Genomic DNA, 22,668 nt, shown 5'->3' on the forward strand with positions numbered 1-22,668 from the left:
TATGAGAAAAGAAGACAAGTACACTTTGACATCCCAATTGAAACTCCAGGCTGAATCCGACATACAGGAATGTAATTACCTTTCCTAGACTGACGGTACACTAAAGAAACTGGAGACATGGAATACCTATTAGGTCCCCACTAATCCTCCTTCTTCATTCAAAGCAGGGCTAGTCCCTGGAATTCATTTCTAAGTATTCTTACTCTCCACTATTGTTAAACAGCTCAATTGATAAGTGCTTGCAGCTAATAATGCTTTCTACTGAGCTCACTCCTTCTTTCCCAGACGCTCAAAGCACTTTACAAATATCACCTCATTATTCTTTATAACACTCAAGTGAGCCTGATAGGTGGAAAGGTTCATTATCTTCTCCTTACCAATAGGGAAAATAGACAAAGGAAGAAGTGACTCGTTTAAGCCAACAAAGCAGAGGCAGAACTGGAACTAAAACTCAGCCTCCCCCTGCCTCCAGTGTGCACATGTCCTATGTCAGCTTGTGAAGACAGTCTGCTGACAGGGCAGGATTTTCTAGCTGTGGGTTGTGCTGTAATCAACAGGTCCACAGAATTGGGGCACTGGCTAGAGGGGAAAGGGCAGGAGTCGAGATGAAGAAGCCCCACTTGAATGGCCTTAACTAGTTCGGACAAGTCACTTCACCTCTAAGTCTCAGTGTCCTTGGGAAAGGGGGGGGCTGTGATCAGAGGATCAGCTAGATAATTGACGAAGTGAGAGCTTTAAAAGGGGGGCTCTGTTTGTCACCAGCTCCTTGTGATAATCTGGGCTTCATTTGTTTTGTAAGCCTGAAATAGCATCCTTGTCTCTTTACTGAGTGTGTTCCATTACCCACTGTGCACCCAAAGATAGAGGGGATCAGATCAGCTCAAGGTGGGAAATGGAAGGTAATCCAAGGACTAAAGAGAGATGGAGACAGGTGGGAAGCACGAAGACAGAACACTGGGAGGGTCATAAAAAGATGGTTGGCAAACAACATTTTGAACTGTGCCTGGGTCCTCCTACCCAGGGACACTCCCTGCATTCCAAGGAACCTACCAGTCCTCCAAAGCATAACGAAGCCTAAGAAACAAGTTTTGCTTTGGTTTTTCTAAATACAGGATTCACTTGCCAACCCTCAAGCCCCTGTGGACAGTGCCACAATGTACCCTGTCGTGGTGGTTTTCCATTTAAACAGAATTTCATTTTAATGAAATCCCATTGATGTGCCTTCGAGTTATTTAAAACCAGATTTTACAGGTGGCTCCATAATGATAATTTGTATGCTTGAGCCAGTCACGCCTGAGCCTTTAAAAAACCTGCAGTATTTTCTCTCTGCTCTTTTACACTTCCTTTTCCTAAATGATGCTGTGCCACAAAGAGAGCTGGAGAGAGAAGACATTTAATAAAACCAACATTTGTTTGCAGGAGAAGCAGCCCCCGCACCCAGAAGAATGATTTTGGAAAGAGTTTGGGGTGATGGGCCATTACAGTGACTGGATATAAAGGCCTGACTGTGCAGCCGCCAGCAAGAAACACATTTTTGTAATATCTCAGTTGTTTCTATTGGCCTGGCTTTCCTTGCATTCACCATGGGAACTGAATCAACAAGTGTGCTGCTTTCCTTCCAGTGATTACAGCGCGTTCTTTTTTGTTCCCCCATATACAGGGAAAAAGGAGTGAAGAGCAGAGAGAGAACTCCTGAAAGTCAAAGGCTTGATGATCCCCCCAAGTGGGTATGATTTTATTTCTCTTTAAGTCCAGCTGTGAAAGTAACTAGTTGCAAGCTTTATTCCATCTGCTCTCCCAGAGGACCTCGGCCTGACCTTGCAGAACCTTCTTTCTGGGAAGTTAAAGAATTTCCAGGATTAGCTCAAGTCTTGAGGCTGCCAACTGTGGCAATCTACAAAGTGCTCTTAGGTAATGATCCAGACCCCACTTCTGCTCAAGGCCAGGACAGTCCCCAGTGAGTTGGGATATTCTCGTCGCCTGGACCTGGACCTGGAAGACTCTCGGAAGGGCGAGCTCAGCAGCTCTGCACACTGAAGACTCGGCAGCTGATGTCTCTCTGGTAAGGAAAACGTGACTGAACTTGAAAAGCGAGGAGAAGGAGGTCATCAGAAGCAAGTTTACAAAAGAACACCACAAAAAAGAAGGAAGGAAGAAAAGTCTCATAAATTTAATAACAATTGATCACCACCTGATTCTGGAAGAAGGTACCTTCTAAATACATCCTGAACTGAACTATTGAATTCTCCAGCAGAAGGCCAACTTTCCAATACGGAGCAGGTAAAAAGCCACATTCCTCTCACCATCACGGTCTCAAGGTGAGGAGAGAGAAAGAATGAATCAACATCGTCTCCTGTTCTGGAGAAGAGGAAGGCTTTGGATCCTACCAGGGATTATACTAGTGTAATGGAGTCTAGAGGTCGCCCTTCATATTCCTCAGATGCTATCTTTCCCTCTAACTCCTAAGGAGTACAGATATCTGGATAGTTTATATCAAAGTAAGCTTCCCTTCTGTGTCTAACTCATTCTTAAGCCTCAGTTTCCCCATTTGGAAAAAGAAGGAATAACGCTAGAGGGAGTAAGAATAGAGAACATCCCTTCCATCTCTAGGAGTCCCTGTGACTACTGTCTCTCTGTATAGATTGGTGCCAGCATTTCCCCCAGCTACAGTATATTTTCTATCTTTTAAGTTTCATCCAATGTGGGTCCCAAGAGGTTCCTGACAGTGTCTGAGGAATCTCAGGTCATGATTTTTTACTGGCCAACAGGAATATTTACTTCTCTTTACTCCTTCAGGAGAAAGTTGACATCAGAAAACTAATGTTCTCGGTGACCTCACTTTGCCAGGAAAACCCACTAGCAAATGGCAATAGATACAATTCAAAATGGGTAAGGATGAGGACACAAGTGGGAAGATTTAGCGTGTAAAACAAAACTACAACAGGCTAAACTCTGTGAACATCTAGGAAATGAATGGGTAGTTTTTAAAATAAATGACTGGAAACTTCAAGGCTTAGATGTTTTCACTACCCAAGATTTGCAGTCCAGTTATGACCCAGCTCAGCAACTATGACAACGGATTTCCATAAAGTCAGTTGAAGAAACTTTAAGAATAGTCAGCAGCTCCAAGGAACTGCTCCAAGGAACTTTTCATTCAAGGAGTCCAAAATGTTATATAAGTATTATTTCTTATGATCCCTAACAGATGTGATGATGAGGCTCTCAACATTTTACAGACTTGCCTTAGGTTAAAGAATAAGCTAGGACTTGAACAGAGACTCCAACAAGCCACTCACAGAATTACCTGGACTCCTAATGGATTACACATTATCAGAATACCTGGGTTTAAAATAGCAGAGAGGAATTCAGAATATTCATTGAGAAACAAGAGGCACAACTTGGTCTTGAGTATCAGATTTCCGTGGCAGTTCAGTGGTCCTGCTTACTACCTTTATTCAGAAGTCTTCTAGAAGCCTGACCAGGATGGACCAAATCAAGATCTACCAAAATGACTAATACAGATACTAATGTGTGTTTCTGATTTAAAAAACCAGTTTCTACTTTTCTATGTTAACTTTCAGATCAATTCAGAATGAAACCTCCTTAAGCTAGACCAACATTGATAATACTTTGGTAGGTCTGATATAGTAAATGAAAAAGCAGATCACCAAGTATTATGTGTACTATGGTCTAATTTACAACAAAAAATATTCCAAAAGTATGTGTATGCATAGAAAAGTGCCTAGAAATACAACACTGGTATTTTACATAGTCTTACTTTAGTGGAATTACAATTTTTATTTTCTTTTTTGGCTATCTGTATTTTCTATTGGTACATACAACATGGATAAATTTTATAAACATAATGTTAAGCAAAAAAAAAAAAAAAAAACAGTACCAAAGAAAACCTACTATATGATTCTGTTCATGTAAAGTTCAAAAACAGGCAAAACTAATCTATGGACATAGAAATCCAGATAGTGGTTACCTTGAGGAGGGGGGTGGGGTCCTGACAGGAAGTGGGTCTTTAAAGGTACCTACCGTTAATGTTCTGTTTCTCAGTCTGGGTGCTTGTTGCACATGTGTGTTCACTGAGAAAGTTCATGGAGTTACACAGTTAAGATGTATACCTTTTTTTGTCTGGGTGCTATAATTCATTTTAAAAGTTACTAAATTAGAACAAAACAAAACAGGAATCCAGAGGTTTCCTGAAACACAGTGTCAGGAAATCAAGAAAACGACTAGTTTTTGGGTGGGGAGAGAGATTTCAAACTGCACTTTCAATTCTTCGGTTGTCACCTATGGGTGGTGGCAATCACAAGCTGGAGAAAACAGTGTTTCCATTGCTCCACCTCTGAGAAGGGGGGTCTGGAACCTGGCTTCATAAAAGTAGGAAGAATAACACAAATTGAAGGGTCCTGATGTGTGACTATCAGCATCCCTCACCTATCTCTTAACAGCACTGTGTGAATGGTGACTCTGGAAATCCAAGTTTTCTTTTGACTCAGGCTTACTTATGTAAGGGTTGCTGAAGCAGCCTGGACCAGATGCAGCCACCTGGGGAAGCACACTTCTTGCACTGAGCTTACATTCATGAAAACAAGCTGAAAGTGGCTAAATCTGTTAGAAGAGATGCTCTGTGAACACAGGGACCTTATATCTCCAGTGCTTAATTGTATGAATGGCATAGAATAGAGGATCAATAAATAGTTTTGAAATTAGTGAGAGTATACATCCACTTTCAAAAAGAAGAAACTGTTACAGCTCAAGTAGAAGTTACCATGATTTGTAAAGGGAAGGGAAGAGGATGGAGTATAAAGATATATATTTGATTGGTGATACCGATTTCCCTCGCTCTCTGAAAGTAGAGCGATCCTATAAAACATATTGCAAACCCAAACTGCAAAAAGCAAAGAAGCAATTACCATTAATTTAAATGGAAAAGGTTTTGAGCCTCCTCAGACCCCCTTAGGGGTCTCAGGCTTTTTCTGATATCTGAGGACACATCGCTAATGGACGCACAAAGTAAATGGAGATAATGGCAGATGCTCACACAGTCCAAGGCTGTGCGGCTTGAGGCTGTGATGCTGAGTGCAGTTCCTGGGGAAGGAGCTGGGTGGGGCTCCTCTTGCTGCCCTGGGTGCAAGCTGGGAAATAAACACTGAGTGCTCTCTTCACTTTCTGCTTTTTTGTAAAAGCAAAAACCCTCTTCAAATTTCTCTCAGCAAAAACAGGTACTAATGTAGGTCTTCCAAAAACGCTATACCTGTATGTCTCCGATTGTCTCTCCAGTGATCCCCAAGTAAACTAAGTCAGGCTACATAAGGCATGGGATTTGTGTTGCTGTAGGTATTTGATAAAACCACTTAGAACAGTTTTATCTAATAGAAATGTAATGCAGCCCACAAATGTCATTTAAAATTTTCTAGTAGCCACATGAAAAAGGTGAAATAAATGTTGACATATTCTGTTTAGCACAACATATCCAAACCATTATCATTCCAACATGTGATCAGCATGAAAAAGAAGTTATTTTACATTACTTTCCCTTTTACTAAGTCTTTGAAATCTAGGTATATTTTACACCTACACCATATTTCAAGTGCTTAATAGCCACATGTATCTAATGGCTACTGTAGTAACAGTGCAAGTCTAGGATACCCCTTTGGTGGAAGTTCTTTCTGAAAAGATGAACAGGGTGTGTGTGTGTGTGTGTGTGTGTGTGTGTGTGTGTGTGTGTGTGTGTGTAAGAGAACTTGAGAGAAGAGAAAGTCTGACTTGATGGTATTTAACAGCAGCTGAAAAGATGAACAGTGTGTGTGTGTGTGTGAGAGAGAGAACTTGAGAGAAGAGAAAGTCTGACTTGATGGTATTTAACAGCAGCTCCATCTGTTCCTGAAGTCAGCTGTGCCCAAGTCCTCAGTTTCTATCAATATGCCAGTATCCTTATGATAATTTCTACTTTCTGATTAAGCTATTTGGAGTATGGTTTCTGTCACATGCAATAAAAAGTTCTAACTAATAGAGATAAATATACAGAAAACATGTCCATGAATGCATCCTGTTTTAGAGGCACAGTGCCTGTCAAATAGTTGACACTAAATCAGCATTGTTGAATTTATAAATCAAGAAATAAAGTTATTAACAAAAAATCTATTCTGAAGGTTTTCTATCCCTTGCTGCAGGCTACACAATCAATTTGTACATCACTTTTGAGAACAAATGAACCAAAGTCTAGTTCCAACTTGAAATATTCCAGGTGCATTTTGGCTGTAAATTCTGATTCAAACAGGAGTTTAATAAGGTGCAGGCACTACAAGTTACCTGGATACTATCCATCTGAGACTGCTGCGATGTAAAAGAAATGAAAATAACAGCCTTTCTATCAGCCAACATACCTCCTGCTTCATCTCAGGGTTTGTCTTCCTGCCAACACACATTTACTTGCATGCCTTCGGTTAAACATGGAGCTGGAATTTCAGAGGACTGGGTCAGTGGTTTAATTTCGCTGAGGAAAAAGCAGCAGCCATCTCTGACACCACTGCCCAAATTGCTTTGTTATATCTTTAATGCCTTTAATAAGGTGGCATTTCAGTATTGTTTTTCATTCTGTTCTATTAGGCCCAAAACAGTCCTAGAGAGGTTATGTCAATGCATGTTGAGTTTCATCTCAATTCCGATTTTCCTACATCACAAGCCAATCTTTGCATACGCTGCTCCTATTCCTGGGATATCTTTGCAGGTGGTTTAGTGCCACTAAGTTGGAAAGGAGGGACTAAATGAGGGGCAGAGACAATTACTTTCCCCTACTTGGTTGGAAGCCCCTCCTGCAACAGGGCAGGGAAAGACTTCCATAAAGAGGAGCCCTGGATGGGCTTTCAAAAGCCTCTAATGTTAACAGCACATGCAATCTAGGGAGACTGGAGGAGCTAGGAAGGGCCAGTGGGGTACTAGGCAGTATCAGGGCAGAGTGAGGCAGAAAGGACCAAAAAAAACACAAGCTCTCTATCATCTGCTGTTAAAATTCCTGGAGGAGCCCTGCATAGACTAAACGTGGGAGGACATTTACAGAATTAGCTCTAACTCCTGCCATCCAGAGAGGTGTAAGATATTTAGCAGGTACCTTACAGCAAGGAGAGAGAGGAATGGGGAATGGTATGTTATTGCTACATTTTTATGAGTCACAGGCTTGTAAATGCTTCATATCCTGCACAGATCATTCACCGTTTTAGTTGGGAACTTCACCCAATTGTCTATGGAGCAGTCCCAGATCTGCCCTGGTTGAAAGGGCTAAGCAGGTCAAAGACTACTTAACCTCTAATATTCAAATCTTCTGCTCATCCTAATTATCAGTGAGAGAGCCACTTAGCAGAAGGAGCCCCCAGCAGGAAAGCAGGACTCCTGGGTTCTGCCAATAGCTTGTGTGTGGCCTTAATATATAAGTTCCAGCTTTTATCTCAAAGTTTCCATTTGTAAAACAGGGGCAACAACACACTTCAAGGAGAACTTTGCCTAAATGTTGACAAGATCACACCTGAGGAACCTGTAAACTTTGGAAACAGCGCTGAGGAAACAGAGCAGATGACGTGACTAAGGGACCACAGCAAGTGGCTAAATGCACAGACTCTGGAGCCAGACTCTGGGTTTCAATGCTGGCTCTGCAACTTACCGGCTGTTTGCCTTTGGACTCATTTCTTAACTTCTTAGTGCCTCAGTTTCCTCATCAGTAAATCAGACATAGTACTAGTACCTGCCTCCTAGATACCATTAAATAAGGGTTCATATGTGTTACATGCTTAGAGTTGAGTCTAGCACATATAAATATTAGCAAATTTTGCTATTAATAAGTATGTCATACATTCTTTTCAGAGCTAGAAAAGATTCCACAAAATATTTAGTCCTTTTCAGAAAAAAACCCTTTAATAGATGAGAAAAACAAGAGCCAGAGAGGTCAAGAAAAGTCAGTGGGGATGATTTGCATATCGTAGGCAGGTCTTCAACAGAGACAATGACATTTCTGAACAACTACTCTCAGAAAATGCAATGAGTGTCACCACTGGATGCTCTCAGTGCTAGACCATTACCAGAAGGAAGACACGTCCTTCTGGTGATAATCCTGCAGGACAAATAAGGCCTTATTCCTTCTTAGCTGCCCAGTTGGTTCTTCCAAGACACATGCAAAACATGGGCGAACATTTGGCTGGTGGTACACAGTGCCATCAAACTTCCAAGATGGTCAGCCTAAAATTGCCAGTTGCCTTGAGGGGGTGCTCGAAGGGAAGCAGTGCAAGGGGAATGAAAGGCCAAAGTTTATCACATTGGCTAGAAGAGCCTTTTGGAAGAATGAGCTAAGTCCATGTTTCCACTTCTGTTTTGAGCTGAGTCCATGTTTCCACTCACCTTGATGTGATGCAGCCTGGTGGCAGAGAAGGGTGGCAGGCCTGGCCAGCTGCCCACTGCACGGAGGCTGCAGCCCAGCTGACGGAAGAGTCAGGCTGAGCAGTCTCACAGCTCCCTTGAGATCTGCATCAAGCTCATAGTCAGGGGAAGACGGGATTAACACAATGTGGTGTCCGAGCTAATGAGTTAGCAAAACAGAGACAGATGGCAATTGCAGTAACTTAACGCGACCATCTCTGTTTGCAAAGCACTCCTCCAAGCTTCTCTCCTGTCCTCATGCTATCTAACTCTGCCCAGCCCTCTCCATCTATCCCAGAGTATCATAGTGACAGAGAAATTACCCCACATGAAGAGGAGCTATAACACTATTTTCTAAACACAACTGTCATCCACCATTAGGATGTATGGGTAGGAGGAGGTCTTTCAGACTGACCTTTGGTTCCAGAGGAAAAGCAAGTTTATTTTTATTGAGTTCCTATTATTTTATACTTATAGGAGATCTAATTCCTCATAACAGTTGCTTAAAACATACCCAGTTGCATATAAGAATGCTAAAACGGGGTATAACCTGCAACTTGTGTATGAAAACAAGAAAAGGGAACTTTTCTTCTGACCCCAAGAAACTTTCTTTTAGTCTGGAGTGGTTTTCTTTCCAGGAATGTATCCCATGTGATGAGGGCTGTTCACGCACACTTAGACCAGAGAGCCGACCTTGTGCCTTCGGGAGGCAAACATGGCTTTACAGGCTATTTACCACCTTGTGCCTCTTTTAAGGTACCCACCATGCCTTCCAAACCTGGCTTTCCAGTGGTTATTGTGGCATTACTGTGCCAGCTGCTTGGAAACTTAGCTGGCACAGAGGCCAGCCAGGACAAAGCCATATTGTTAAATCCTGCCTCATACTTTTGAAAATAGGTTCATTTTTATAATAACCTCTATAATAATAAAATTCTAACCATGTAAACAACACAATTCTTTCAGGAAGAAAAAGAGGTTTTAAAAAAAAATCCCTGATTTATGTGTCTTGGTAAATGTTTTTTTCCTCCTCTACTACCTAGTTATTTCACTCAATAAGGTAATAACAAACTTAGGAAAAATAAGCTAAACTTCATTGATGCAAATGGGCTTTACTTAAGTCAACAGAAAAGCTGATCCATGAGAAGCAACTTAACTGGTCAATAAATTATTCACTAGACTATGTATCTCAATAGGGATATTGAGAAAGAAGCTTGCAAGCAGAAAATACATTCCTCACTCTGACCCACATCCCCGGACTTCTCCACCAGTGGCTCTCTCAGGGGCTGCCCGCTCACTTCTGTCTTCTTAGAATTGGCCTTGGGACTAATGCAGAATACAGCAATCAGCTATAAGAATCTGCAGCTTACCAGCTGGCAGGGTCAACTTTAAACCAAACAATGTCTGGGGAAATGTTTATATTCTATATTCTACCCCTAACCATATAACTGATAAAGAGGGGAAGCAAAATATGCTGGTGGAGATCTCAAACAGTGCGTGAAGAGAGCAATACTCTGAGGGAACCAAATGCAAGCTTCTTAGAAGTGCAACATCCATGCTTCCAGTCCTAAGGACCAGCTGTCTTTCATGGGAAGTAACTGGGCACAACCTCCTTGTTAAGAGTGGAGGATATCCTGAAGAAGTGAAACTGATAAATGGTCAGCATTTAGTTCTGTTAAATTTCCTCCAATGCGTGTATGTTTTAGACACCATAGGTTTTCTCAACCTCAACAGTACTGACATCTTGAGCTGGCTAAGTCTTGTGTGCAGGGGGCATCTTTTTACATGGTAGGATGTCTAGCAGCATCCCCAGGGAGACCCCAGTAACATTCCTTACCATTTGTGGCAACCAAAATGGGTCCAGATATTGCCAAATGCCCCCCGCAGGGCAACATCTTGCCAGGTTGGGAACTGGTATGCTAACGTACATGGATAGGCTAAAGTTTCTGAAAAACCTCAAAGGAGAGATGTTGCAATCTTGGTTGATATTTTGAAAAATCAAATAATTAGCTTGTCAAATATATTTTCATCTTGTTTAACAAGAATCCAACTCATAAGTAACTGAAGAGAAAATACTGAAGGGAATTAGCACCAAATGACAAGGCATTTGTTGCTTCCAATGAGAGGAAATGTAAGAACAAGTTAAGAATTAACTGTTTTTTTCCATTTGTGGTTTCTTATCTAAAAAGAGGGATCAGAGTAAACTAAAGGAATACAATGAATATAAACAAGGCCATCTGGTATCAGAGAGTATAGTGATCTGAGTCTATAAAGACCAATAGCACTGGGCCCAGGTGGGCCACAAAAAGCTGTGTGACACTGTGCTAGTTAACAAGAGGATTTTTAAAATTTGTCCTGAAGAGTCCTTTTGGCTTTAACCATGTCACCTTCCTATCCCAGGAATCCATCAATATACCATCAGTAGAATATGTCTTTAAAGTGGTTTTTAGAGTAACCAGGATAGATTTTGCCAGTCCAATCACTGAGATGGCTCGTCCAAATTAAAGCCAGATAAGGGAACACAACCGCAAAATCTTAACTTCTTTAACATTTGGTGAGCAAATCAACTGTACTGAGTAGAACTGCAAGAGTATTAATTTCTGAGACCTCGTGGAGAGGTTTTGTCTTTCCATCCGTACACTTAAAGTATCTGAAATAGTGTCATCTCCAATAGCTATTCTTTCAATGAATGAACAAAAAAGTGGCTTAGAACCTAATTATAGGGAGATTCTAGTCTATGGTTTAAAAATATTGTTTTTATTGAAATGTAATTGACATATAATATATTTGCTTCAGGTATACAACATAGTGATTTGACAATTATATATGTTACAAAGTGCTCACCATGATAAATGTAGTTACCATCTGTCACCATTTTTATTCACACAATAACATTACAAAATTATGGACTATATTCCCTATGCTATACTTTTCATTCCTGTGACTTACTGATTTTATAATTGGGAAGTTTATACCTCTTTATCCCCTTTACCTATTTTGCCCACCCCTCTACCCCTCTGCCCTATCTATGGCTTTTTAATCAGAAATTCATAATGATCCACTTAGGGGAGTTAGGAAATAAATCAGTGTTGCTTTTAGTGAAGCTCACATTAGTAAAATTCTTCTAAGAAATTGGCAAAAATACATCTTTCCAGGGATGACTACCTAGTAAAGGGGAAAGACTGGAATGCTGGTGAGCCAGATTCTAACTAACTCTGTGATTCTGAGCTGGGACTTGGTTTCCACATTCAAAATAAGTACAGCTAATTTTTGGCAAATTGACCAGATGAAGAAAAGATAATATACAGCAAAGTTGGGAAAAGTGAGGTTTTTAGAAGAAATAAGAAAATGATTTTGTGGCTTAGATTCTGTTCTTTTAATTTAGAAGCCTATCAATAGATGCTGGTTGAACTCACCTTACTGTTCAGATCTAACTTCAAATGATTGAAGTGCCAACTCATTTATTTTTACAGGGCTGGAGTCACTACCCTTTCAAAACGAAGGCTGCTTTACGTGGGTTTACACAGAGCACAGCCTTGCTGTAGGCAGAATTAGAACCGTGTAGATGCTGCAACTCAAGTATTCTGACCTAACACGGGGAACTCTGAGATCTCAACGAAAGCACTGGGGTCACATCTTCCCTGGAATGTCCCTGGGGTGGTGCTGCCAGCCCAGCTTGGGAGCGAGTTATGGCACAGACACAGCCAGGGACTCAGCTTTTCTCTGCTTCTCTTCCAACTGATGACTCTCACTGAGACTGTAAAAGCCAGTGATCCTTTCTCCATCCTCCACTCCATCTTTCTGTGGGGATTTATAATATGATTAAATATTCTTAATTATACACACACACTGACATCCTGAGGAAACTGACGAAAACTAGCTGGCAGAAGGCATAGGTGTGTATGAACTTCAACCATCTGGGGCCTGCTGGGGTACTGACCACAAGCCTTGGCTTTTACTCCCCAAGTGAGCTGTCATTCCGAGCCCGTGTGTGTGGTCAGTTAATCACGTGGGTTTCAGTTTGGCTGGGTGAACATGCTCTGCAGTTTTGCTTTGGTCCCCGCATATTCTCAGCTTTTCAAGATGACTCCCTGTCATCCTCCCTGTCAGAGAGGAATAACTGGGAGGGAAAGTAGCTTCCTCATTGGCCCAGTGGAGCCAGACAATTCTGCCCAGTTCCCAGAAGCTGCTTAGAAGCGGACTTGAAGCACAAGGACATCTCCAGGAACCTGAGGCTTTGAGAAAGAGGCAATTTAAGAGAATGACAGTGGAATACTAGCCTGGAATTTCAGGAAGTGGTTCCAGGAACAATGAGTTTATAAAAAAAATGAAATGGAATCACTTTTTCCAGGCAATCTACTTTCATAGACAATGTAATCATATGATAATAACTGGCATTTATGAGCATGTGAGTAGGCACTATATGTTTATAGATACCACAGTGGTGACCAGCAGCGGAGAAGGGTGAGTGGATCCCTTTGTGACCAGCAGGCTCCCTCCTTACCCTGCTGTAACCTCACCATACCCCCGGAACCCAGCTCACCAACACCCACAAGAGCTGCCTTGATTAAAACGTGACACCCCTGGTCACTAACAGTTCTCTTGGGAAGCAAAGGGAAAGTAATCAAACCACACCAGGGGAGGAGCAGACAAAACATCTTTCCCCCTTCCATTCACACATATCTCCACCATAGAAATTGTCTTCCCACCAACTCTTCTGCTCTCCATCCTAACCTGCTAAACTTGGTTGCATTTATCTGCTTTTCCCAGGCTGTCTTTGAACAAATCCCAGACTTATAACCTGAAAAAAATGTTATTAAAAGTCTGTGCAGCAAAAATTATCTCCAACATATAAATTTTTATCTGAAGGATGTGTTATTTTAGATTTATTCATTCACTCAGTCGTCATCCAATAAATATTTATTGAGTAGCTTCTGTGTAGCAGGAACTGGGCTGGGTGAGACCAGCTAGGCCTTTTAGTAAATAATGACTTGTGACTTATATCAGGCTGAGTAAGCCTGGCAATGTCAATCTATCCTTGAATGAGGAGTTCCACTTAGAATGTCCCGGAACAAATAGGAGTGGAACAGTGGATGGAATACGGCAAATAGCAGCCCAGTATATAGTTGTTGCTGTTACTGGATGAAGAAGTGCTGCTGGGAAAAACAAATAAACGGAGTTAAAAGATAAGAGCCACCCCCTTTGGATCTGAGTGTTCTCATCTGTAAAATGGGGGCCAAGCTACCTGCTTCATTTATCTGATGTGACTGCAGTAAAAAACAAAAGCGATAATGCATGCGAAAAAAGCATTTTGCATATGTACAAGTGGAATGTACGCATAAACCATGGCTGTGATTGCTCACTCTTGAGGTTACTGACTCGAGTAGCCCATCCATTCACTTCAACCACCATAGAAGCCTTTATAGAGGAAGGGGGCCGCACTCAGCTGTGTTACCAGTAAATTAAATCATCTGAGTCTTAAAGGGAAAGAGAAGTAGCTATTGAGAGAAACATGTTATTTACAAACTAATATACATATACAGTGATTACAAATAAGGAATATTTCAGTTATGAAAACAAAAGAAGTTCATATGCTAAAAGGCAACATTATTGGGGTGGTCCAGAAACAATTAGATCAAGTAGGATGAGGATAAGAAAGTAAAGCTACTATTTTATCCCACCTCTATTTCCAGTTTGTGAGTATATGGAAACAGCCCAGTGCTTCTCAAGCTGGATTGACATATGGGACTCTTTTTGAAGAGGATAAATTATTTGAGGCATCCAAAACACATTTAAGCACATTTAAACACATCTAAAATACCTCTAGATCTTACACTGAGTCTTGGCAACCTTAGACCAGGTTTCAGAATCAGCAACTTAAGAAACTTAAGATTTAGTTGTGGAAAATGTCTTTTAATTGCAAAGTACTGTCTTTATAATAAAATATCTTTAAGATAAGTAAATAAAATTTAAAAAATCCCATAGAATGTACAGACCCTCAAGTCCCCACAGCCGTCAGTTTGAGAAGATTGATTTTTATCTCATTCCTTTATATGGAAGAAGGATCCCAAGACCTGTGAAGACAAAGTGACTCTCCTAAGCCATACAGATGGCTATAAGCAAAAGCAAGCCATAAGCCCAGGTCGCCGGATTTCTAGAGCAGAGCTTTTTCCGTCCTTAGACAAGGCCTCCTTGTTCATGGCGGAGCTCACTATCTGCTCCAGACAGATACTGGCATTGTGTTGGTCCAGAGGCGGGGAAGCAGATGGAGGAGAGAGGCTGGAAGGGAGGTGATGGGGGTGTGCCTGCTGCAGAACACCACTGCAGCTGGGCCCACGATTTGTAAGAGAGGTTTTCCCAAGCCTGGATTCTTTTGCTCACCATTGAAACAAAGAAATGTGGGGTGGAAAACGTAAGCAGTTTTAATAGTGGTAGCATTTCTGCCTAACAAGTTTGGGCAGAAAAGTAGAGAGACTATTTCTTGAACTAAGAACCTAAGAGGAACTCCAGAAGGTATGAGGTTATAATTCAGGGTGGCCAATTTAATCAGCTCATATTCATTAAACACCCACATACATATGATGCTTTACAACAAACCCCTTTCCTAGCTCAGAAGCATCCACAGGCTTCTTTTAAACAGGCCACCCTGTACATGTTGGGAATCTGGCCAAGGTGAAAGGCAATTGCTTCCCTGCCTAAGAAAAATAGGGTAGAATTTAAGACAACCACAAATAAAGGTTAAAGTCTCTAGTTTTACATTCTATCTGAAAGCTGGAAACTCTTAGGGAATTTTTCCCAAGAATCTGTTTGCAAAAACCAGTAATATATTAAACTCTTCCATTTCAGACTGGTAACATCCTATACTACCTACATTCCCAGACTTCACCCTAAAATTTCCATGGTGCATTCCCCCTCTTATTTGGAGCTAAATTCAAGTGCTTTATGAATATTCCCAAATAATGATGGAAGCATTATGGCCTTAGTTATCATTAGCCAATCATGATTTGGGTCACTTCCAGCCTTGGGATAATGAACTCATTGTAACTACAGAAAGCATGTTCTTACCTCTGCCTGTTCAAACTGCCAAGAATATTTTCAGCCTTATTGATTTATCAACCAACTTCTGATTGCACAGAAGTTGCTAAGTCACACAGATGGCTATGAGCAAAAGCCATAAGCCCAGGTCACCGGATGATGAGGAAACTGACTGGGCTTGCTCCCTGGACATTCCTTTGGTGGAGGTCTAGGAAGCTTTTCGCATCAGGTGGTCTCTGAATAACAGGGAGCAATGCAGCACAAGTCATCACCTCACTTGAGTCCTTGTCCAACTGTATTGGCAGGTGCTGTGACTTTTCCAAGATAATCTGATACTTCCAAAAACTGTGATCCCAAAGGAGGGTATCAGATCGTTAGGAAAGACTAAAAAATTGCCCTGATGTCAGACCATTCTCTGATAACTTTCTCATTCTTCTATGATGATGGCCACCTGGGGACCCTAGGAATCTCTGGACAAGAGTCAAGATGCTAACTACAGCTTATAACAAAAAGCACACAATAGGTGTTCAACTAACCAGTGCTGGGTGATTAGTTGTTTTTTGTTTTTAATTTAGGTTAGTTTCAGTGGGTGACTTAGGAAAGTGAGATGGATTTAAGATGTAGTAGATATAAAAAGAGAGACAGGGTGATGAGTTTGCAAAAGTCCTGTGTGTTTCCAAAGATGTGAGCATGGAAAAATTGGTACTTTTCAAGGTAGACAGGCAAACAATCATAAAAGCTATTAAGTAAAATGGCCACTTTAACAAGACTCTCACTTTTTACAAAATGCTACACAGTCCTGATAGCTTTGCTTTGGGTATGCATGGAATAAATAGTAGGTGGCTTATTTGGCATGTCCCTCTAGTTTAGGAGTACATCCGAGGCCCCTGGACTGCTGAGAGTCCTCTTAATTAAGAAACAGAACATTATCAATATTCTGGGAGCCTCTCGTATAATCTCTTCCCAACAGCATCATCTTTTCTCCCACCCAGATTTAACCTTTATTCTATACTTGGTGATTTTCATTCAAGCAATGTCAACATTTCAAAAAATCCTACGACACTTATACAGGATAAGGCTGCCCAAGCTAATATAAGGGACAGATTCATTGTTTTATTTATTTCATTGGAATTAAATCATCTAGTTCATTAATTCATCCAACAAATGTTTTTTGAGTACCCACTCTGTGTCAGGCAAAGGCTTGGGCACCAGGGGAATAGCTGTAAACAAGGCAGGCATGGTCCCTGTCCTCGTGGAGCTCACAGCCTAACAAGCAAATAATTAGTTACAACTGAGAAAAGAGCTCTATGGGTGAGGTCAAGGGTGGTCTGTAAGGTGTAACTGGAGGCCACAACCCAGGCATGGTCACAGGGTCTGCACAGGTGCCCTGAGGAAGCACCACAGGGGGAAGATCTAAGGCAGAGGAAGATGCAGCATAATGTCTCTGAGTGTCAACAAGGAAACAGAATCATTTCTTAATCATTAGAGTTTGTTTAATAGACTCAAACCTTCAAAACGCAGTCTGTAAAGAGAAATATGATAAATGGTTAAGAGTTTGGAAACACTGCTCCAGAGTGACCCACTAGCCACAGAAGCTGCGATGGGAGAAAGAATTAGGAAAATTCAAGTTTAGCAATGCACACAAGAAAATTAGAGAAGATCCTCGCACCACAGTTGCTGAAGTGCCATTTCCTGAGATCATGCAAAAGACCAGTCCCAAGACTAAAGAGGGTAATGCTAGGTTTTGGTCACTGAAGCAGTTCCATCTCCACTAACCTTTACAAACCATGACCATGTCAGTTTTTCCAAGCAGGAGAAATGGATGGAAAGCCAGGCCACATCTTAACAGAGCCCTGGTGAGCTAATGGGTGTGATTATTTCATTGTCTCGGATTCACGCCAGCCCAGCCTCATCAGATACAGGCACAATCCAGGAGAAACATGACCTCACTTGCACCACGGGACTGTGCACTCAGATGCCAACAGGAATTTAGTGATCCCTCAGCGCAGGTAAAACTGAGCTCTTTACGGTTCCAGCTAATGAGAAGCATACCAAAGTTACCTAAAACAGTAAAGCTAATATTGACATTAACATACTAGATACTGTTCGGGTAGGGGAAGCCAGGAAAAACTTTTGAGACCATCTGTGTTAAGTGTGTCACATCCATAATAAGGTGTATATTTAAGATAAATTGCCATCTCTTTAAATGATTAAGTACCAGATTTATGGAAAGCTATAACCCCACCAGGCCCACAGGGCTGTGAACTGGTTAGGGCTGAAAAGGTGAGAATCTCAAGATTTCAATTGTGTCACAAACTGTCTACTGACTTGCAAAGTCTCTGCCAAGGTAACTTCTGCGCCTCAGTTTTCCCAACAATAGAAAAGCGACTCCACCACAGTGATGGCAGAGCTGTGAGAAGTGCAAGGGTCCTGCAACCAGAAACATACATGCACTCACTGAATGATTTTCAGAACCTTCTCATTTTATCATGTCAACATCCCCTGGAAGACCCTAGGTGTCACACCACAACACAAGGCTCCCTGCATTCTTACTGCAGCTCACAGCATTTTTGGTCATTATTCACGCAGTAAGTTTTTCTCGAGTGCCTATTATGTGCCTCTTAGACACCAGGGATATAGCAGTGGTGAGAAATGGACTCGCCCCCTGCTCCAAGTAGAGCTTAGATTTTGCTGAGGACAAGTGCCAGGACTGAAGCTCAGCTCCTCTGTGAGTGGCAGCACTGGGTGACTTACTCAATTTATCTGTTTAGTTTCATTTCCTTCATGAGTAAAATGAAGATAACATAACCTATTTGGTATATGAAAGTGCAGAAAATTACATCTGACACACATAAGGTATCTAATAAATGTTGGTTTTTTTCTTTCCTTTTTCCAAATCACAAAGATAATAATGTTTACATAGTTCCAATAAAGAATGTTTCACAAATGCAAATAACCAAGCTATTATCATCGACTATATAATAGGCGATATTGTGTAGTGGAAGGATCTCTAGCTTTGGAATCAGAGAACAAAGTTAAATTTTTGACTCTCCCACTTACTAGGTATGTGGCTCTGAATAGGTTGTTTAAACCTCTGGGCCTCCATGTCCTCATCTGTAAAATGGCAATGATGGAACAGTTCTGAGGATTAAATAAGATGATAAATGCAATATACGTAGGATAATCAACAAGCAGTGACAATTAACTGGTTGATTAGCAAGTAATGAGGATATACATACCCCAGAGCCTGTTTTCAAAGAAACTGGTTTGATTTAATGACTGTAGTACTATTTGTATCAATGTACTTTTTTTCATTTATTCATGAAATACAAAATATATATCAAAAATTCATTACCTAAGAATGGAGTATATCACAGCAGGATTTCTGGGGAGAAACACTGAAAAGGACCATGAGAAAAGGTAATGTCACCACCTTTAAGAGGGAAGGAAGTTCTGCTTGGCTCTAGTGTTGCCCTTCTTGTAGTGGCTCCCTAAGAAAAAAAAGTGTCTTCTTTAATTTCACTATTTCTTCTTAATCATTCACAAGCCCAACCTTTATACATTCTAGTTAACAAAGCACCAAACAAGGATCTTAGAATATCAGAATTCTAATTAACCCCAGCATACTGAGAGCAGAATTAAAATATCTGCCAGGAAGTGTAATAAATTAATACCATCCAGGACTCCTCTGGCCAATATTCTTCTTCCCTATAAGCAACCACTGTTGGGTCTGTAGTACATAGAGATAAGAGAGTCACACAACAGCTCTTTCACAAATGTGAAAGAGGCATAAAGTGGATGTCAGGTGACTTTGTTAAGTTTCTCTAAGCAACTAAGTAGGAGGCAGAATTTAGCTGGGCCAGCCTTGCCCATGGGAGAGCTGAGAAACAGGACTCCAGCCCCAAGACTGAAGCCAAGAGGGGTATTTTGGTGGGAGAGGCAAAGGCTCTGACAGCCGCCCTGCCCCATCACTCCCTGGGGGGTGGGAGGATGTAAACGGGGGCTGAGGAGTCCTAGGAAGAGCTTCACTTGACACAGTCATCAACAGTGTACCCCTTCCTTACAACCCCACTTTCCCTAACGCACAGAGCTGGCAACCACTGAGGGCATGCTATAGGGCATCCTATGTTTTTTTCTGGGTTCTCTGTTGAGTAAATCAAGTCTAGACCTGGGATCTGTTTTCTCATGAAATCATTAAGGGATCAAAGGCAGTGGTGGCAGAGTATCAAGACTACCTGACTATTTCTTCTTCAGTCTCCAGCTACATCTTCTTCAATCTCCAACACTCCCTTCCCTTTCTTCACTTCATGCTGACCATCACATGTCTTATTTTACTATGAAAAGTGAAGCTGTAAGAGAACTGCCTCATCCTCACATCACCAAATCTACTAACCTCGTGCATTTATACTCATGTAGTCTTCCTTCTTTTCTACGCCAATGGATAAGCTATCCTGCTTCAACCTACATCCAGCCCACCTGCTTGGATTTGTAGCCCAGCCCTCCTTCCGTCCTCCAGGTCTCTGCACTAGTGGTTATCCCTTTTCATCTCCAGCATTATCACATTTTCCCTTTTTACTAATCAGGTACACCAATACAAAAACACAAAATAAAAACACCTTTGATTTCTCCAGCTACCACTCCATTTCTTTGTTTCTGTTTGCAGCAAAACACCTTTAAAAAGTTGTCCATGCTGTTTTTACTTCTTCACCTCTTATTCTCTCTTTAACCTATTCCAGTCAGGCTTATGTCTCCAACACTCCACTGAAAGCACTCTTGTCAAGGTCACCATTGACCATATCCTGTCAAATCTAAGGGTCAATTCTCAGTTCTCATCTCTTCTGATCTCTCAGCACCATAAGGTCTAGCTCCTTCCATCCTGAAATACTTGCTTCCCTTGGTTTCCAGAAAAATCACACCCTGATGGATTCTTCTACCTTACTATCCCTTCCCTCCTCTTCCCAGTCTCCTTTACAGATTTCTCCTCTTTTCCACTTTTAAGTGTTGCTGTACCTACCACAATCAGTCCTTAGCCCTCTTCCCCTCTCCATATCACCCCATTCCCCTTGAGCCCCCAGAATCATATATTCATCTGCCTACTTGATATCTCCACTTGGATGTTTAACAGACATTCCAAACTCAACTCTTCTAGGACAGAAATCTCCAGTCTGTTCTCCTCTGCCTTAATCTGCCCTTCTCCCATTCATTCCTGGATTTTTTGGCCTAAATAACTCCATGGAACTCCATAGAAAAAAATAACTCCATTCCCAGAGTTATCTAAGCCCCCAAATCTAGAGACAATTCTTGATTTTTCCATATTCATACTTCTCATCCAATCGATTTGCAGATCTTGTAAGCAGTTTCTTCCAAATTTAACCTGAATCTAACCACTTCTTACACTCTCTTCTACCACCAGCACCACCCAGTCCAAGCCACTGTCATCTCACCTGGATTAGTGTCATGTTTCCTGACTGGGGTCCTGGCTTCTACTCTATCCCCTTAGAGTCTGTATTCCATACAATAGGCCTGAGGATCTCTCTAGAATGTAAATCATGTCATGTCCATCCCTGACTTAAAACTTTACACCATGCTTAGAATACAATCCAATTCCTTACCTTGCTTTATGTACTGCAGCCCATGCTAACTTTTCCATCCAACTTACCAGCTTCACCAGGTTGTTGTGAATATAAAACCATATATACAAAGTAACTTTGAAATTATTAGGCACCATAAGTAGATATGCTATGGCTATGGTTACTATTGGATGGGTTGCCTTCTGGTAAAGAGTTTTAAATATAGGTTAATAGGTTTGGTCATTACCCTCCTGCTATATATTTAACTTTGTCTTTTTTCCGTTCTGGACATGGGATGTCCCTTGCAGGAAACAGCAGCTGTGTCACAAACCCTGGACGAGGTCCAAGGCCATTTCCATATCCTGTGGGAGAACCATCCCCTCAAAGTTTGTTTTTACAGCACAAAATAGAAGAAAGATCATTTTTAAAAATATACATTCTATATAGCACTTTTTGTCCAGAAGCGACTTCTGTGTGACCCAGAGAGATGACTAGTCTCCAATTTTGCAACTTGTACTGAGCTAGTCATTACCATTATTCCATCCATCACTTAAATGTGATAGGCTCTGAAATGGAATCTACCAGCCAGAAATCATGTATAATGACTTGGGAGGGAAAATGAAGGATGTAGCACCCATTTTAAAGAGCAGGAGGAATTTAGGGAAGAGGAAAGTCATTGACTGAGTTGTTCTAAAATTCCAAAGCCAAACAGCTTACTTTTTCCCTTGAAAAAGGTACAGCCCCAGTTTCATCTTTTACCCAAGAAGGAACAATAGTAGGACTAGGAAAGAACCTTAGAGGATAAAACAATGCTTTGTGGATCTCCAATACTGTTTTCTGAGTATTCTAATTTTCTGAGGCAGGTTTTCCATATTTCAACTCAGTGGACTCAATTTGTGCAAAAGCTGGTGTGCTAAAGTACAACATGCCAAATCTGACACAATGCCAACAAAATCTCGATGGTGGTTTCCTAAATGAGCTTCTAAATTTTACAAAGAGCCAAACCCATTGGCACTCAGCTATTTGCCTTAAGTGACTTTTATTTTTAGATGAAAAGTCAATACATGCAATCTGGCGATTCATGCAACGAGCCCAGTGGCTGATATCAATATGGAACCATGTCTTATCTCCCAAGAGGGATGAATCAGCCTCTTTAGGACAAGCCAGGGCTGACTGCAGGGAGGAGAGCTGGGTACTGGCTACAATGTACAGCCAAGGGATGCAGGAGGCTACTACTTTTTGTGGTTGCATCTCACTGAACACAGAGGGAAGAAAAATACAATAACCCTAAAAAAAGAAAAGAATAAATGGATTCCAGCAGTTACACTGAAAGTGAGCCACAAAGTCCCAACGTGATTTTGCAATCACACTTCAGATGTTCGTAGTCTATTTTATTTATCCTCCTTTAGCATTCCCTTCTGGCACTTAGACTGCAAATCTCTCTTATAAATTCACTGCTCTTTTTTAATTTCTTTAAGCAGCAGCAGAATGTTTCCAACTTTGGGAGGTAGGCATGGCTTTCCTGTATTAGGACTTTAAGTGATTTATCTCATTCACCACTTCTGGAGTGAAGTAAAAACACTAAAGCAGCATCCATGATAACAAATATGCAGTATACATACCACCACTCCCCCACTGCAGAGCTCAG

The 22,668-nt window shown here is 41.3% G+C and overlaps 1 protein-coding gene across 4 annotated transcripts in view; it reads right to left on the reverse strand.

Moving 5' to 3' along the window:
• Positions 1–22,668, reverse strand: part of RAD51B (RAD51 paralog B) — a 589,871-nt gene that overhangs the window by 85,902 nt on the left and 481,301 nt on the right. The gene's annotated exons all lie outside the window — the stretch shown is intronic.

This window comes from Manis pentadactyla, chromosome 11, assembly GCF_030020395.1.
Source record: "Manis pentadactyla isolate mManPen7 chromosome 11, mManPen7.hap1, whole genome shotgun sequence".
NCBI classification, from domain to species: domain Eukaryota; kingdom Metazoa; phylum Chordata; class Mammalia; order Pholidota; family Manidae; genus Manis; species Manis pentadactyla.